Below are 19,377 nucleotides of genomic sequence, written 5' to 3'. Positions count from 1 at the left end.
CGGGAAGAAAAAAAGCCCTTTGAATGGCAGGAAGGAAAAGAGGTGGCTTTTGTTTCAAGGAAGATGAATCTATAGGTCTAAAGAGTGAGTTGGTAAGGAATAGTTCATAGCAGAGATGTTCGGGAATGATGGTGTCTGAAATATTGTGATTTATGAGAAATGTATACTTGGTCATTCAGATGACCAAATATATATTTCTCCTATGTTGATATATTTGGTCTTCATCCATAGAACCCGGTTCACAGTTTCCAAGACCTCTGAAATTTCCTGAGTGATAAGAACATCTTTTGGTATAATATTTGTTCTCTTGTCCTCAGTTCTTGAAATTGTTTCAGAGCCTTAAAGGTGAAATAGATGTCTTATTATTCATAACAAGCCCTTTTCCAACAAAAGAGAGTTTATGTTAATGAGGTGACTTGTGGAAAGCACCTAAGGTTGGGGACTGGTTGCCAGGGGAACCAGCCTTTAATGGAGGGTTGAAACTTTTAGGCTTACCCTCTGACCTCTGGGGAGAGGGGAGGAGATGGAGATTGAATTCAATCATCAATGGCCAATGATTTAATCAATAATGTCTGGGTAATGCAGCCTCCATAAAAACCCCAAAAGACAGGTTTCAGAGAGTTTCTGGGTTGGTGAACACATGGGGATTTGGCGAGGGTGGAACCTTCAAAGAGGGTATGGAAGCTCTGTTCCCTTTTCCCATACACTGACCTATATATGTCCTCCTGAATTATATTCTTTTATAATAAACCAGTAAACTAGTAAGTAAAATGTTTCTCTGAGTTCTGTGAGCTGCTTTAACAAATTAATCAGACCCAAGGAGGGGGTAGTGGGATCCTCCAATCCATAGCTGGTAAGTTAGAAGCACAGTTGATAACCTGAGGTTGGGACTTGTGTCTGAAGTTGGGGAGGGGGAATCTTGCAGGACTGAGCCCCTAATCTGTGGGATCTGATGCTATCTCCAGGTAGATAGTGTCAGAATTGATTGAACTGTAGGACACTCAGCTGGTGTCCCAAGCATTGCTTGGTAGTATGTGTGGGGAAAAAAAATATATCACTTCACCCATTGTAATTGGTGATCATAACTTTCAATGTCTCAACATTTGCTCCAACAATTGAGTTGTTAGTACGTTCTGGTTCTGTGCTAGGGGATAAATATGTATAAGACTTGGTTCCTGGACTCACAGAACTCAGAGCCTGGGAAAGATGGGTTGATGAATAGTCAAACAAACATTACAAATATGAAGATGATTGTGACACAGACAGTCCTCTGGAGGAGCAAAGTTCGGGGGCTACAAATCCCAGATGAGAGACATTTGGCTCAGGAAGTTGGAGAAAACTTCCTGATGAAAGGGTAGGGATCTCTCAGTGGATTCAACTCTTCTGTTAGTTGGATAAAATGGTTGCCGTTGGGTTTCCTGGAGTCTTACATAAGCTGGACAAGCCCATTTTTCTTCGTCAAGGGACCAGCCTGGGGTAACCTTCCAGTCTGGACTCTGCCCCCTGGACCCCGTTTAGTTTAGTTTATCTGCGCATGTGAGACTGAACTGTATTCCCCAGGTGTGGGGCTCAAGATTAACATACAAACCAGCACTTTCCAAGCTTCATTATGTGCCCAAAATTGTGCTGTTTCTCAAGTATTTATTTCATGAAATGCTCATTATAATTTTAGGAGCCAGCCAGATCTTAATATTGTTTCTACTTTATTAATGAAGAAACCTGGAGTTAGAGAAATGAAGTATCTTGTCAAAATATCTGCCGTGAGTGATGGGGCCAGAGATTGAACCACGGTCTGTTTGAGTCATAAGATTATACTCTCAACCACTAAGATATGTCGTGTCCCATTTTCAGGGGAGTGGTGGCATGCTGGATGCCCTGAATACAAGATAGGATGGGTCTGGGTTCATACAGGGCAACCTCTAGTCACAAGGCTTCAGGCAAATGTCACCAAAAAGAACAAGGATTTCACTCAAAGTCTTTTCCCAGAGTACAGAGCATGAAAGGGCAATAGAGAAATTAGGACTTTCTCCCTGCTGCCCAGAGCTCTGAGTTGGTTAATGAAATTGAGAGAATGGGAGGAGCCACTGCCCCCTGAAGCTTTTTAGTCCCATCTTTAAGCTGATTCAAACTGTAAGCATTCCAGACAGAGGCCACAAACCACAGAGCTGAGGCCCCACTGGTCTCCCTGTTTTACCCCCATAAGACAGACAGATCCTGTGGCCTCAGAAAGAGTTATGGGCTTTGGCATCCTGTAGTGCAGGGAACAGGCATCTCCCCTCAGTCAACTGCCCTCGACTTGCTGAAAACATGATTCATGATTCATGAGGACTATTGCTTTCTTCAGAGGGAGGCTTTGGCTTTGCTTTGGGCCCAGGAATAAACTGGCCACAGTCAAGTCCTCTGAAGAAGTGGTTTCCCAACCGCATAACTCTTCTTTCTGAGGACAATGGCTTTTTTCAGTGCGGTAAAGGGGAAGTTTAACCAAAGGAAAAACTGAGCCCACGCTGATAAAGCAGCCAGGTTATCAAGGGGCTGCCAGGCACCTCACCTTGCAGTGACCTCAGGAACCCCCTTTGTAAGTTTCCCAACTGCCCTTCAGCATGGAAGTGTCACCCCAAGCTACTCTCCAGCCTTTCTTCTTGCCCCACATAATCATGTTTACCAAGGTTCATAATTATACATTATACATATACATATAAGACAGTCCCCGTTCTGGGGACAGCCTTGTGTGGCATTGCAGAAGCCAGTATGACTCGGAGTAGCGATGGGTGTTGATTATCGAATGCCTACTATGTGCCAGAGAACTGTCCTAAATGCTTACATTTGTTCCCCTATTTAATCCCCACCAAACTCCACCAGGAGAGTAGTAGTTGTCTATTTTTAGAAGCGTGTTCAAAGAGTTAAGCAAATTTCTTAAGGTAACATGAATGGTTACAGAGCAGGATTTAAACCGCGACTGTATGATGTAAAGGCATATACTTAGACTGTCCCCCAAATGTTTCTGTCTATTTTAATATGTGAACCAGGCCTCCGAGAAAAGAAAATAGAAACCACATATGTTTTTGTATAGAATTCCGACAAATTTGCAGTTTCCTCTAAACCAAAAGTATAAAGGGTTTCAGATTAAGAAACAGAGATGCCCCCATTTTGGAGCTCCAAGTGGGGAGCCTTGCACATTGAGGTGACACCTTCACTTGCAAGGAGACCCTTCGGGTGTGGAGACGGAATAATGTGGAATAGAAAAAATATCCTTTTTTCCCAAACTAAGGGGAAAAGTGACCTGAGGCTGACCCTCCAGCCCCTCTTTCTTCCCAACCAATCGAGGCGGGTCCAGGGAGGCTCCCCATACCAGGACACCGTGCTGCCCCTCCCAGGTCAGTGTTTTCCTGGTCCTTCTAGAGTGAAATAGTCATGCACCCTGAGAGCAGCGGACCAGATGGCCCCAAAGGTCACCTCGCTCACCTTCTTGCTATTGCCTCAGCCTACTCCTATCTTAACTACTTCATAATAAAAGAGAATACTTACCCATATAAGCATATTATTTTATATTAATTCTATTAGACAAATTAACTAGACAACTATTTATTTGTGATCCTGTGTAGTAGGCACCTGCGGAGATTGTACAAAATTGTCTTTAAGGATATGGGAAATTATTAGAACATCTATTTTTTCCCTCTTTAAATTTTTTATCTGATATGTGGTTTATAATACATATGACAAATTAACAAGATAGATATGAGTCTTAATTAAGAAAAGAATATATAAATTTCTATAAATGTATATGTGAATATACAGCACCTAATCAAAATGGTTTTTAAACCGATAAACACATATTATCATAAAAGCTTTGAGACAACTATAATCTAATGGGGGAGACAGATGTGACCAGAAAGCATTGCAAAGGACCACTGGAAAGATTAAAACACTATATTTGTGCCTGGCCCTGGGGAAGGGGGAAAAAGGATGCACAAGAAAATATATTATTATTGTAGTCGTAGTAATAGCATTAGATAAACAAATTCATTGTTTAGACATTTAAATTGTCATTAGATATTATTACTGATAATTATTTAGCTGTTAGTAGTAGATTATTTAGATAAATGTATTTCAATTTTCAGAGTTCTAGCCTCCCTTTTCTTTTTACAGGATTTTGGAATACCTGAGAAGTTGCATCTAGAACACTATTTCTAATGATAGAATTATTCTGTACAGTGAAGGTCTGACAATGCTGGGATGCTTCCCACAGTCTCCCAGCAAAGTCTCTCTATACTGCCCACAGTGTAGGGTCTGAGAAGGGAGTGATAGGTGTGGGGTGAGGCCCAGACCTCACCCTCCTCTCCCTGCAGTGTGCTCCTTTTTCCTCTTACCCTTCATTCAGAGAACTGATGCCTTGTCCATCCTCTTCCTGGAGTCAGCCTAGGCTTCTCTTGCGCCCCCATCTCCAATCTCCACACATCTGCAGATCATCAAAGGGTCCCCTGGAGTCTACCTCCTAAGCATTCTGTCTGTTGCCTCCTCTGCTCTGCTGGTCTGACCTCACTTCTATCCACCATAATTTATTGCCTAGAGTACCATGAAAGCTTCCTAACCTTTCTCCCTGCTTCCAGACTCACCTCTTCTATTCAATCTCTATTCTACAGAGTAAACTTTCTAAAGCACAAATGTGATCCAATCACTCCTGTTGTTGAAATATCCCTCATCAGTTCCTCATTCCCTAACTGGGTAATTCATACCTTCCACAGTCTGGCCCTAAGCCTGAGTTCCCATCGCTCCCTGCCATGGTGCCTACCTTCCAGCTGTACACTGTGCCATTGACTTGTTTCTAGACCTTTCTTCAAAATGCCCCATGAAAAGAACCTTGGTTAGATTTAGGACTTCTTTTGATGGTTGTGTATATTGTGCTCAACTTTAGGAGATGCCCTTTGCTTAAATGCTATATGATGATAATCACATAAACTCTATTGTAAGTGGAAGCCCTAGAGTTGAGCAGTGCACGAGCTACATAACAGTGAGGAGTAGCCCTGCCCAGGGAGAACCTCAGCTACGCCAGAGCAATCCTGCACCTCCTGCCATGTAACTCCCTTGGTTTTTCTGGATGAGCTTAATTTCTGGTTGGAAAGGATACACATTATCTCTGGGGACCTTCTCTTCTAAAATGAAAACTGGGATCCATGTTTGACAAAAGACTTTTCCTGGGAGACCCCCAAAACTGACATTATTGGTGTGCATAACAACATCCTAACTAACAGAACAATTTAAAGAAAGTTGTTGCTGCCTTGGAATTCTGGGGGGAGCATGGACTAGGAATAGTTATTATTCAGTATTGTTGAAGCTAACTGAGAGCAAGGATCCATGACTGCATGAAATGTGTGGGTACAGGGATACCACAAACCAGACCTCCACCCTCTACCGAGCTGGACTGAGTTACTGATCTTCCCCCTGGGTCTAAGGAAAGCCACCAGCAAGCTGAGCAGAGGAAGTAGGTTTCCTTTTGACTAACATATCCCAGCCCAAATATGTCCATAATGGAGTATGTTCTTTTGGCCTGGCTGTGACAGGTTCCTGCCCAGGTCCTTTTGCTCTGCCCACCTGAATCTTTGCCTTTTATTTTCTCAGTCTGAACGACCTCTGTGTGATCTCATCTTTTCTCATGGCTTCAATTACAGGACATAAACTAATGATTTCCACGGGTGGTCTTATCTCCATCCCAGGTTTCTCCTCTGAGATCCAGAACCACACCTCCAAACATCCAATGGACAGCTCTAATCGAATATGCCATACTCACGCCTTATTCCCCCAATTTATCAAGAGAAACTGATGTCTTGTTTTCCACCCATCTGCGAACATTTGGTTCTCAGCTTGGAGATGGACTGGTGAAAGAGACATGATTCACATTGATCCTTAAAATTCCCAATACTCCCCATTTTACAGATAGGGAAAAATGAGACCCGAGGTTGACTGAGCCCAGAAGGTAAGAGTCTCATATAAGGCCATTTATATAAAGTAATATAGTTGTGATCTAAACCTACATTTTTATGAAGTCCAAACCTATGATTTTTTTTAGCACAAGATTCTTGGAGAAGGTAGACTTAAGTTAGAATAAGTCATTTAATCAGATTGGCATTTAACAGAAGGACATTCATGGGGAGCTTTGGAGTCATGGGGGATGAAAGACAGGTTTAAATAGTAGTTGAAATAATCATCGTTACCACGGCCCTCTGGGTTTTGGGTAACAGTTACCGCATCTAACCACCAACTCCAGCCGAGCAGCCTCCAGAATTTTGGTCTCAAGTGTATAAAAATAGGCCTCAACAACAAGAGCAGCAAAAGTTTTCTCCCACCAATACTTAAAATTTACGGCCAATACAAATGTCAAAGAATGTGTTGTCTTAGGGAAATTGCATTTATTTATGATAAACCCAAGGTTTGCAGGAGGATATTTTAAAAAGACTCAAGACATATCTGTTTTGTACTTCAAAAGCCATTCGGTCCTGGGTCCAGCAGGCCAAGTGGTTATTATGGTCCCATGTGGGAGAAGGCGGGTGAGGCTGGAATGTGCCCAGTAAACATGAAACCCCGTCCGCAGAGCTCCACTTACTCCCGCCGCTCGGTGAGGCTAATTGGAGGAGAGCAACCTTTTTTAGAAAGGAAAGAAATTTCTGGATTTGAAGCAGATGTCTGGACCTTGCCGAATCTACAAGGCAGGCTTATAAAGGAAATACTGCAATAATTAGGAGTCCGGTTTGAAGTCAGTGTGTTGCTGTAAAAATTAAGGATGTTTATAACTGTGGGAAGGTTCTCTTTAAAAACCCAATTCTGATTCCAATTTGCTAGCAAATTGCATCCTGGCCTCATGGAAAGAGTGATCAGAGGACCTGTTTCATACATCAGGACCCCCATTGTTGGGTGCAGTGGAGTTTATTCATTGCTGTTTACGAGATGTAAATAGGAATTCTCATGCATCGCCCAGAATTCGTTTGTCGAGTTTTAGAACTCGAAAAGATAGTTGGAGATTTGGAACCAAACAGAATGTTGTCTCAGTTGATTTTTAAAAAACGAAAAAGAAGATGAAAAAAGAAAAAACAAACCCGAAAACCAAACAGAAAAGAAGACTTGGCTTTCCTTGTGTGGTCCCTGGAATGGGAAATCTAGTATTTGCTAAAATTACCACAGTTTCTCAGATATTGGTTAGTCATGAAACACCATATTATACTCAATTTCAGGTTATTCAAGGACAAGAAATTAGACAATGTATGGATTGAGTTTCCCTGCAGTCATGGATAATTCTTAAGTATCAGGGAAAAAATAGTTTCACTTGCCTATGCCAGAAAGGAAAAAAAAGAGTCTTAAATTTATCAATCAGTCCAGAATAAGACCTTAAGTAGGAAACGCTGTAGTGAAGGAAAATTGGAGTTCGGCATATCTGAGCGCAAATCCAGTTTCTCTTACTTAGTAATTTTGTGACCATCTATTTTTCAAAGCTTGATTCCTCAACTGTATTAGGGATAATAGTATCTACCTTTCATTGTTATTTTGTGAGTTGATTTTAATAGCATGTGTAAAGCACTTATCATGGCCTAGGCACACTGTGGGTACCTAAAAACTGGCAACCCCACACTCTCCCAACACACACACAAACCCAACACACATTGCGTTATCTGCAAGGCTCTGGTTCTGTATTCACGTATCAGTAAGTCAATGTCATTGCTGGAACAATATAGCGTATAGCAATTCAGAGGGGAAAGGAAGGAGACTATGTTAGAGACAAATAAATGTTCCCCAGTATCCCTTCTTTTCGTAACAAAACCCCAAGTTCTAGTTGGGCTCAGGATTGCTCAGCTAGAGGCTCATTTCCCCACTTCTCACACGGTGAAGTACGCCATGTGACTGGATTCTGTCCAAAGAGACATGGGAGGAAGAGATGACGTGTGTGTGGCTTCTACGTCATGCCACCTGCCCTCCACCTCTCCTTTCTCGTCTCCCGTGGGTAAGAAGGTATACACTATGGCAGTGAGTAAACTTTACTCTGTAAACCAAGGCAACACCTCAATGGAGGATGGGACACCAAAATGGAAGGAGCCTGGGTTGCTGGGTGACTTTGTGTTTCCTATGCCTCTGGGACCATCTACCACTTCAGACTTTTACATGCAAGAAAGAGAATAAAGCTACTTTACTTCAGTCATTTTTATTTCTCTCATTGTTAACGCACTTAAATTTATATCCCATTACAGAAACTTATCTTTATTGAGTTCTAAAACACAGATTAGATCACGTCAGTCCCCTGATCCAGAAACTTCTCTAGCTCCTCCTTGTTCATCAATGAATTGCATTTAGGGTGCCCTACGTGTGACTGGTGGCAGAATCAAGAATGGCCCAGCTCTGCGGCAGAGAAGAGACCAGCCTAGCTGCAGTGGTGGGTGGATACCGCTGAACAAAGGAAGACTGAGACCACCTTCGAGGGGCTTTATCTGATTACAGAGCGACTTCAGATCGTTCGGCTTAGGAAGTAATTCTCAGGATTTTCATCTAGCCTGGCTGAATACGAAATCATTCTGTCTGATGTAGCTATTCGTAGGCCTTGACTTTTCAGAGGGCCCTTTTGAGTATGCAAACAAACAAGGAATAGGCACTGGGCGTATTCTTTAAGCCCCGCCTCAAATTCCACCTGATTGTATTTTTTTCTTCTTCTTCTTCTTGAGATATAATTGACGTATAGCACTGTATAAATTTAAGGTGTACAGCGTAATGATTTGACTTACATCGTGAAATGGTTACCCCAGTAAGTTTAGTGAACATTCATCATCTCATATAGATGCAAAGTTAAAGGGGGAAAATATTTTTTTTCTTGTGTTGAGAACTCGTAGGATTTACTCTCTCAATACATAACACACAGCAGTGCCAATCATATATATCATGCTGTACATTACATCCCTGGTACTTATTTATGTTATCGCTGGAAGTTTATACCTTCTGACCACCTTCATCGAATTCTCTCTCCCCCTACCTCCCACTTCTGGCCACCTGATTCTTAAAGGCTTCCCTCACTGCCCTGAATTATCTCAGCCAGGTTCAACTGTGAGTTCCCCAGTGTTTCACAACATTTAATTACTACTCATTCACTAACTTAGAGTTCATTCATTTAACAGAGTCTTATTGAGCACTTACTAGGTGCCTGGTCTGTGCTAGATACTGAGCATAAAGATATATGTAAAAATTAACCCTTATGTCATGGAGTTTGCAATCCAGAATCTTTTAATACTCATTGCCAATGACTGTGCTTCCCCTCCACCACAGGCCTTTGTAAAGTGCTGTAAATGCGAGACAGCCTTTGTCTCTAGGAAGCTGTGATCCACAGTCATTGTTAAATACAGTCCTCAGTTAGTTCTGCCTTGTAATTACATGTAGTTGTGTTGTATGCTTGGCCTTATCACTAGAGGGTGAATTCTTTGCTAGTGGAAACTGTGTTGAATTTATCTCTAGTTGTCTCCCTCTTCGCGGCAAATATTTATTGCCTAGCGCATAGTAAATATTCTACAAATGTTTGTTGAAATGAAATCCATTCAATGAAAGATATTCCTTCAAAATTAGGCATCTCCAGCCTATTAAATCAAAGGTACGTGAGGAGCCATTTTTAATTTCTCAATCATAGAGCACCATTAAACTAATTATCGCCAAGGGAATAATTTTAAAACAGAAAACAATCCTATCTGCTTCAACGCTCTTCCTCACTTTTCCTTTGCTAATGGTAAGAGATGGTGATCATTCATTTTTCTCATTGTTTTCCTGAAACACTTTCTTTTGTAACTGGTAAAGCTCAAGTGGTTTTTATATTTCATGTATGAGGTAGTAACTGTGTAAGTGGTTTTTACACTTCATATATAAAGTAGCAACTGAGGTACATGTGTAAAAGTTATTCTGAACTAATTTTTCATGACAATCTCAATTTTCAGTACCAAAATTCTCACTCACATAAAAAGGAAAAAATTGATGTCTAAAGACATTTCTTTAATCTTAACTCATTTTGTTTAGAAGAGGATGAAATTAGTTTAGAAAACATGTCCTTAAAATGCATTCTCATATTCTAACAAAATACCAACTCTAATAATATATTAATTTTTTCAACAATGTTAATCAAATTTAATTTATAGTGACACATTTAGGCCAGAGCAACACTGCCTTTAAGATATACCAATTTGTCTAAACTCCCAGCCAATAAAGAGAAGGTTGAAGAACTAATCTGAAAGGTTGAGTGCAAGGAAACCCTTAAGCTATCCTGCAGAGGCCCAAAGAAATGTCCTAAAGAAAGCATCGATAGAAACATTTGCCTAATATTAGCCTCAGTTAAGCATGGCACCTCTAGCAATTACCCCAAATATGGAAACCAATGAACTAAGGTAGGTTTTTATTGGTGATTTAAAAAGAAAATGCAGGGTTTATTTCAGTTGGAAGGAAGAAAAAAGTCAAAATAACTGTCTCATTAGAGAAATACTCAATGGTCTTCTTTAACTCAAGATATTTCTTCTGCTTAGGCATTAAAAGGACCTCTTAACTGGCCTCCCTACCTCTGAATCCCCTACACACAATCCCTCCTGAATACTGAGGCCAGAATGAGCTGTCTAAATTGAAAATTTGACCCTGTCACTCTTCTACTTAAAATCCTTTAAAACGCTCCATCACTTTCAGGTTTCACAAGATGGTGTGCACCGGCGGTTCCCAAGCATGGGCCCAGGGACCAGCGCTGGTCCATATTGCAATGTTTTCATTGGTCCATCGCTAAATGAGACAAAAGAAGGGTAACATGGCAAATAAAGCTAAATTAATTAAAACTTATTCAACTTACTAAAATCAGTGTTCTTTATTCTAAGGTAATATCTGTCTGACTTTTTTGAAACTCCTTATTTCACAAGATAATGGTTACTGGTAGTCTTTTTTTTTTTTTTTTTTTTTTTTAATGCTGTTATTTGGTGAATTTAAAATTTGGCTTGGCCAGGGCTCTGTGAGCTCTTTTGCTTCCTGAGCCTCCAGTGCCCTCCCACTGGCCATGCAAACCTTTCTGAGTCTCTGTCATGTCCTCAATCAGACCCATGGTCGGGGATGTCCACCACTAACATCCATTCCAAAGTCACACACACAGGCCCACTGGCTCTCATCTCAGCTTCCATGCTGCACAGGAACGAAGGCCGTCTTGGGAAAACGGGGACCCTTCTCTGCCTGACTGTGGCCATTGTCCTTGGAACTGGGCAGGGGTCACTCTGTCTGTGAACGGAGGCAGAAGACAGGGGAAGAGGCAGCAGGGAAAGAGCCCTTTCACCCATTATCTTCCTTAACTATTTTAATGACCACTTTAGGGATATACTTTTATATTCTACCCACCGTTACAGATTAGGAAATGGGGATATAGAACTGTCAGCTCTGCCCTAACAGTACTATTGCTGGGAAGGGGAAGAGAGGAGATCTGAACATAAATCATCAAACTCCTTCCATTCATGCCTTTATCCCCAGTGCCTAGCAAAGTTCTGGCACACTGAGGTCAATTGATAGATGTCTTAAGTAAGTCAATGAATGATTTTTCATTTTTTTATCATTTAAGATATATAGTTTAATATTTTTTTCTGACAATAAGTATACTTGCATGTTGTATGAAATTCACATATGTATTAAAAAGAAAGTGATCTGAAATCCTTCCACTAAGAAGTAACCTTTTTAACATTTTGCTGACCATCAATGTGTACATTCATGGTAAGTATACACGCTCCCCACAAAAATGTCATAGAAATGGAATATGAAACATGTTTTCCAGAATCTACTTTTTCACTCAACAATATCTCGTGGATAATTTTTCCAACCAAACAATGTAGATCTGAACATTGTAATATTAAAACAATTCAGATTATTGTGTTATTTGAATGTACCATAGTTTAACCACTGCTTTAACAGCATCCTGCAAAAAACTGATACATTGTTTTCTTCATTTTCATTTAGTACAAAAGTGTTTTATAATTTCTGTTTCAGTTTTCTTTTTAAAACAGAGGTTATTTAGGTTATTTTTAAATTTGTAAATATTTCGGTGGTTTTTCCAGATATGATTTTGTTACTGAATTCTAGTCTAACTCTGCTGTGATCAGAAAGCATATGTTGTATGATTTCAATTTGTTTAAATATTTTGAGGTTGTCTTATGACCCAGAATATGATGTGCCTTGGTGGATGTCTTATGTACACTTGAACTTAACTTGTATTCTGCTACTTTTGAATTAATGTGTTCCAGATACATCAACTTAGTCAAGTTGGTTTAGGTGTGGATCAATTCTGCTCTGTTTTTACTTATTTTTCCACTTATTTTATCAATTACTGAGAGAGAAGTGTTGAGATATCCAAGTATAATTGTGGATTTGTATATTCCTTCTTGCAGTTCTACCAGTTATAGCTTAATATTTTTTGAAACTCTGTTATTTGGTTTACACAAATTTAGGACTGTTATATCTTCCTGATTAATTTATTATCTTTATGGAAGTCCCTCTTTATCTATGATAATATTTTTTATTTTGAAATTACTTTGACATCAATATAGATGCACCATCTTCCTATGGATTGGTATTTGTGGGGTATATCTTTTTCTACTCTTTTTTTTTCTATTCTTTACTTGTAATGTATCTGTATCTTTACATTAATAGTGAGTTTCTTGTGGGAAGCATATCCTTGAATCTGTTGGGTCTTACTTTTTTCAGCCAATCTAATAATCTCTGCATCTTAATTAGACTGTTAAATAATTTCATTTAATATAGTTATTGATATAGTTAAGTTTAAACCTATTAGCTTGTTATCAACTTTCTATTTAGCTGTTTTTGGACTTTTTCCCTCTTCACCAGTTTTTTTGTGTGTGATTAATTGTATATAATTTAGGATTTTACTTTACTTATGATTTGTTTTATTTTTAATTGCTTGCATTTCCCCTTTAGTCTCTGTACTATTATCATACAGTTTTATGTGTTATAAGCCTATAACATAGTTATTACTTTTTATGTTAAACAACTCTTTAAGTTAAGAAAGCTAAAAAAAAGGAAGAGAATATCCTTTATATTTACCTACATATTCAGCATTTCCAGTGCTCTTCATTTCTTTATACAGATCCAAAATTCTATCTCATACCATTTTTGTCTGCCTAAAGAATTTCCTGTAACATTTTTTTAATAGCACACATCTGATGCAAGTGGATTCCTTCAGATTTTCTTTGGAAAGTCTTTATTCCATCTTTATTTTTTTAATTCATTCGGCAATAAATTCTAGATTTACACTTCCTTCAGTATTAAAAAAATTCTCGTTCTCTTCCATTTTGCATAGCTTCTCTGATAAATCCGCTGGGATTCGTTTGTTCCTCTGCTTGCTGTGGATTTCTTTTCCTATCTGCTACAAAAAGTTTTATCACTGGTTTTCAGAAATTTCACTGTGCTGTGCTTTGGGGTGGTTTTCTTTGTTTCTTCTGTGTAGATTCACCAAGGTTTTTGGATCTGTGTGTTTATAGTTTTCATCACATTTGGAAAATTCTTCAGCCATCATTCCCCCCATAGCTGTCTCATCTCCCCTGGGACTTGATATTGTGTCACAGACACTGGTCTGAATTAATTAATTAAATGTGTTTTCTTTCTGTGTTTCATTTTGGTTCATTTCTAATTGCTCTGCTTCCACGTTCACTGATGATTTCTTCTGCATGTCTAATGTGCTGCCAGTTCCTTTCGGTGGGTTTTTCTGTTGGATAATGCAGTTTTTCACCTCTTAAAGTTCCATGTGGGTCTTTTATATCTTCCAGTTAACTTCTCATCATGTTCACCTTTACATTATTGAGTTACCAGAGTGTATTTATAATAGCTGTTTCAGTGTCCTGTCTGGTAATGTTGTCATATCTGTCATTTTAGTGTCTGTTTCTATTGACTGATTTTTCTGCTGGCTGTGGACTGTATTTTCCAGCTTCTTTGTTGGCCTGTTGATTTTTATCGGATGCCTTACATTGTGCATTGTACGCTGTTGGGTTTTGGACTTTGTTGTAACCCTTTAACTAGCAGGGAACTTTTTTTTTCTTGCATGTAATTAAGTTACTTCACACCAGTCTGAACCTCTATAGGATTGCTTTTAAATTTTCATGGGGAAAACCTACAGCAACTTTTAGTCTAGAGCTAATTTGGTCCCATTACTAAGTCAATACCTTGTGGGTGACTATACCCATTGTTAGCAGTCCTGTGAGCTCCCAGAATGGTTCAGCCAACTGCTTTTTGTTGCCCCCCTCTCTCCTCACCTGCTCATCTCATGGAGTTTTCCCCATGCATGTAGACCTCACTAGTCAGTCAAAGATTTGACGGGCCCTCTCTGCAGATCTCTAGAGCTCTCTTTCCAGCTTCCTCCTTTTCAGCATTGTGCCCTGCAAATTCTAGTCCTGCAAATTTGCTTTCTGGAACTCTGATGGCTGCCTTCAAGTCAGTTTGGTTTGGTTTGTGTTCTCTGTTCTTCCCTGTGTCCTGGAAACTGCTTCTAGGCGGCAAACTGGACAACTGTGGGGTTCATCTCCTTTGTTTCTCTTCTCTCAGGGATAACAGGCCTGCTCTGCTTGTCCTGTTTCTGAAAACAGTTGTTTCATGTATTTGCCTGGTTTTCTAACTGTTTATGGTGGAAGCACGATTCCCATAGCAGTGAATCCTTCATGGTCAGAAGCAGATATTGGCATCAATATTTTATAAAGTTCTCTGGGTTATTCCACTGTGTAGCCAGAGTTGAGAACCAGTGCTTTAGACACTCATCAATGTCAGTTTTGTTTATCTTTTAAACCCTTGTCAATTCTTTAGAAGAAAAATGATACACATATTTTTTTGCAGTTTAATTATTTGTGAGGTTGAATAGCTTTTCATATTTACTGGCCATTTGCATTTTTTAATAGATGAACTTGATAATTTTTTAACCTGTTTTGTTATTGTTGTTGCTGGTGTTGAGAGATTTGCTTTTTCCTTATAGGCTTGTATTTATATTGTTTGCCATTTGTATTGCAAATGTTTTTCCAGTTGATTACAAGTGTTTTCACCTTGTTTATGGTGGTTGTGATGTGGAGGAAGGCAAGTGGGAGGTCACAGATATGCCATGAAGATGCTTGTAATTTTATATGTAACCCACATACCAGTTGTTTCCATTATGATTTCTGACTTTCATCCCATCTTGTGAGAGATGCTGTTCCCTGACGTAGTAGATGGATTTATTTATTTTCAACAGCTTTCTTTAGGAACATCCATTTCAGGACACACGCTAAGGCTCCTGGTTAGTGGTACTTTCCTTTTTGGCTAACAGACTCTCAGGAATCTGATAGAATATAACGGATCCTATGACCTCAGAACACTGCACGTGTATACCTATGCTCCAAGTTTGCGTATAATTCCAGATCTTGGATCTGGACTGACTGTGAGAGAAGAATCCTTCAGCGACATCTTTGAGTGTGGGAATCAAGAAGGTCATGGCAGGCTTCCTGGTAGTCACATGGGAAGCGGCTTTGCTGCAGGAGGGGCTATTGCCGGGGGCATTTCTTCTCACTGGATCCCTTCCCACCGTCAGAGAGGGCTACTTTACTTTTCAGTGAAGTGCATAATGGGATGGACAAAGGTCTGAGTTAGGAATTAACAAAAGACTGAGGTTACCTGGAGGTCAATGGGATCTTGATCCCTGCAGATGAGTTCAGTTCTCTGCCGGGTCCTCATCTGAAGTTTTCAGACTCCCAGGCATCTTGGAGTTCACATGAGTTTTCCAGCTGACTTGATTTTCTTACCTTGCTTCCTGCCTTTAGGTGACACAGGAAGGCCAGAGGAGCTGCAATGGGAGTAATATCCTTCCCCCAGCTGGGATAAGCCTGTGGTAAAGTTTTGCTACTGTAGTAATTATGTTGCAATGCAGAAATATACAGACCAACACATTATACACCTCAAACTTACACAATATTTTATGTCAATTATACCTCAATTAAAAAAAAGAAGTTTTTCCCTTAGAGAGAAAGCCTCTGGGCTATTTTTAAATGATCAGTTTTCCCCTCCCCCTGCCAGAGCCAGAGGGGATCTTTCTTGGCTTTTCACTGTGAGAACCTGGTAGGGTTCCCAGAAGTAAACCCCATCTATGTCCCACAATGCAACTCTGCCTGACAGTTGCCTGAGGACCAGCGAGCCATCAGATATGTCTTCCTGCTGAAGAGATTGAACTTCCTGGTTCCTTGACTCCCCACTGGGATCAGTCTTTTCTGGAGTTTAAGGGGAAAGGTGGCAGTGGAGAGAAATGAGATTTGATGAGCAGATGGGGCCCAGGCCAGGAAAAGGACTTTGCACTTTCTTCAATGCCCATTCTCTAGGTAGTGGGGAACCACCTAAGAAAAGATGGGAAAAAAATGAAGGAGATTTTCAGATTTGCATGTTTCCATGCAGGTGTGTTTGAGGGGAAGGAGTTATAGTCTATTGCAGTCATTGAGGCCGTAGCTCCAGAGCCCCTAAACTTCTTCCCAGAAGTGCTTCTTGTAGCGTCCGCTTAGCATGGCTGGTCCCTCTCTTCCTCCAAGGAGGTGATGAAGGATGACACGAAGGTGCCTTCAGAACTCCCTTTATCCACCATCAGGCACAAGCATCAACGTGTTTGTGAATAATTGCTGAGCACAGTCTAGTCAGATGCTAATCACTCCAGGAAACACTTATTTGAAGCTCTTAACATGGGAACAGTCTTGTTACACTATGAAAGATTGGCGAAATATAAAAAGAATCTGGTTTATATGACTAACTTGAATGTGCCAGTTAAGCTAACTAGTAGCAGCTTATGCAATTATTTTGCATCTTGGGAGTCTCCACACACAAATGGACTCAGAGGAGTAAGAGTTTACACAGCACAGGCTCGGGTAACATTAGGCTGGCTGGGTACCCAAGCCAGATGTCCCAGCATCACAGTCCTCAGAACACTAAGAACCTGCCAACCATGGTCTGGACCAGTTACCGGCCTTCAGGAAGGGGCCACTGCCATTTAACTAATGAAGTCACTGCATCACTGAGACATCAGGCAAACAGACCCAAGTCCTTTAGAGCCAAACATTTCAATTATGTTACAGACCTCAAGAAATTCTTTCTTTAACGATAAAGGATGAAAATATCGACCACACTTTAAGGTAAGCCTTTATTCTATTTCCTTTGACGTCTCTGAATTGATATTAAAAGATGAATGGTTAAAATATCTACAGCAATTGGATAAAGATTTGAAAGGTTGGGAGAAAGACAAGAAGGTCAAGAGGCTAAGAATTCCTTTTCTACTGGGGCTCCCTTGCCTAGCCCAGTGCCCGATAGGCAAAGTCACAAGATAAAGGGTTTTAAAAGTTAATTGATATTTGCTCCATCAGATCTGTACAGATGTCCTTGGTATCCATGGGGGACTGGTTTCAGGAAACCTCCCCCCAACAGATACCCAAACCTGCAGATGCTCAAGTCCCTTACATCAAATGGCATCGTTTTTGCCTAGAACCTACACATCCTCCCATACACTTTAAATCATCTCTAGATTACTTATAATATCTAATACAAAGTAAAATGCTACGTAAATTGTTGCCAGCCTGTGGCAAATTCAAGTTTTGCTTTTAGAACTCTCCAGAATTTTTTTTCTGAATATTTTTGATCAGCAGTTGGTTGACTCCATGGACGCAGAACCCGCAGATGTGGAGGGCATACTGTCCTTCAAATAGGCTCTGGCCATTATATCTCATGGTCTCAACCATAATCAGTTATCTATGAAGATATGTTCATATTAAGAGTCAAAATAACATATTTCTCCCAGTACTCTCAACCTCAAATTAAGCTCAAGTTCAGTATTCTATACTCCTTGGTTCGTGGAAGCACAGACAGAAACGCTTTCCTTTCTTCATAGAACAGAATATGCATGTCCTCCTGACTCCAGTGGGTATAAAAGATTCTCAGAGTCCTTTGCAAATCATTTACAAATGTTCATGATGACCATTCTTAGAACTGCTTTGGAATTTGGAACTTCCATGAGACACAGTGTTGATTTTCTCAAAAGTTATTTTCATTCATTAGGTGGGCGCTTTCACCTACCTAGGCTTTTCCATCCTGCAAAGGACCTTCCTTTTCATAGATTCTCAGTTCAGAACCTTCTAATAACTGGTGACGTGGGAAGACAGTTCAGATTTTGAGTCAGATGAACGTGGGTTTGAGTCCAAGCTCTACCACCACTTAATAGCAGGAAATTGAGCAAATCACTTCTCTCTGAGCTTCAGTGTTCTTTTTCATCAAATGGAGGTGCAGTCAAGGGTCATTGTGAGAATCAAAAGGAGAAACAAAGAAAAACTGTGAAATCCTTTTATAAACCTTAAAGCCCTATATAAATGTAAAAGATTACCTTATTTCTACGTGATCTAGAGATTTTTATCTGAAGCCAATCTGTCCCCAATTCTATAATACTACCTTACTGCAGAGCTCAAAAGGAAAATGCCTAGAGAGAGACAAAGAAGGGCAGAGAACACTCAAAATTGACAGAGCGTTAAGTGGAATATTCACGTGATACAATGGCCTACACGTTTATTACCTGTGGCATCCTTACTGGTGGCATATTACTGAAACTAAAGCCTTTGTATAGCCTCAAATCTATAACTGACAGAGTTCCAATGTCACATGGCGAAGGTGTGGTAACTAAAACCTAGGACTCGTGGTTCCCAGTCTCTGTTCCCATAACTCTGTGCCTGTCCAAGTACATCCTTTAGAGTCTGTAACAGGAATGACATGGTACCACTTCTGAAGGTAATGAATCCCCCATATTCGGAGGTTTCAACAATCATTCATGAACAATGTAATTTAAATAATGTCTGTCTTATATTTGGGAGTTGCTGGGGGATGGTAGTGGAATCAGTGACCTGTAAGAACTTCTGACTTTGAGCTTCTGTGAACTTCTGGCCAATTCTGAGCTCATAGATCCAGTTCTCACTCCCAGTCAGCACAGTGACAAGAAGCTGGTGGAGGCACTGGGCGGGGGGAGAGATGAGTATGGACGTTCCCTGAGCTGGTCTCACATTTGCCCAGCCTCAGCTTCCATACAACACCTTTCAGGAACTCCCCAGGTGCTGCACTCTTTTCACAGCTGTGCACAGGGAATTCAAACAGAATGCAGGTAGCCAAAGCCACTCTCGTGGGCTGTCATAACAAATGCACCTCAAGTTTTTCCCCAGGTGAACTTAAGTCAAGGAGCAGCTGAACTAACTTCCGAGCAGGGTTTACCCAGCTTCTTCTTACTGCTTTCAGAGATACGCGGCTCTTCCAGAGACAGAAAGTTTCCATTTGGAAGTATGTCCAACTGTTCAAAGTATTAACTCAACTCAA

Source organism: Stenella coeruleoalba, assembly GCF_951394435.1.
Source record: "Stenella coeruleoalba genome assembly, chromosome: 13".
Taxonomy (NCBI): domain Eukaryota; kingdom Metazoa; phylum Chordata; class Mammalia; order Artiodactyla; family Delphinidae; genus Stenella; species Stenella coeruleoalba.
This window is presented reverse-complemented; position numbering follows the sequence as displayed.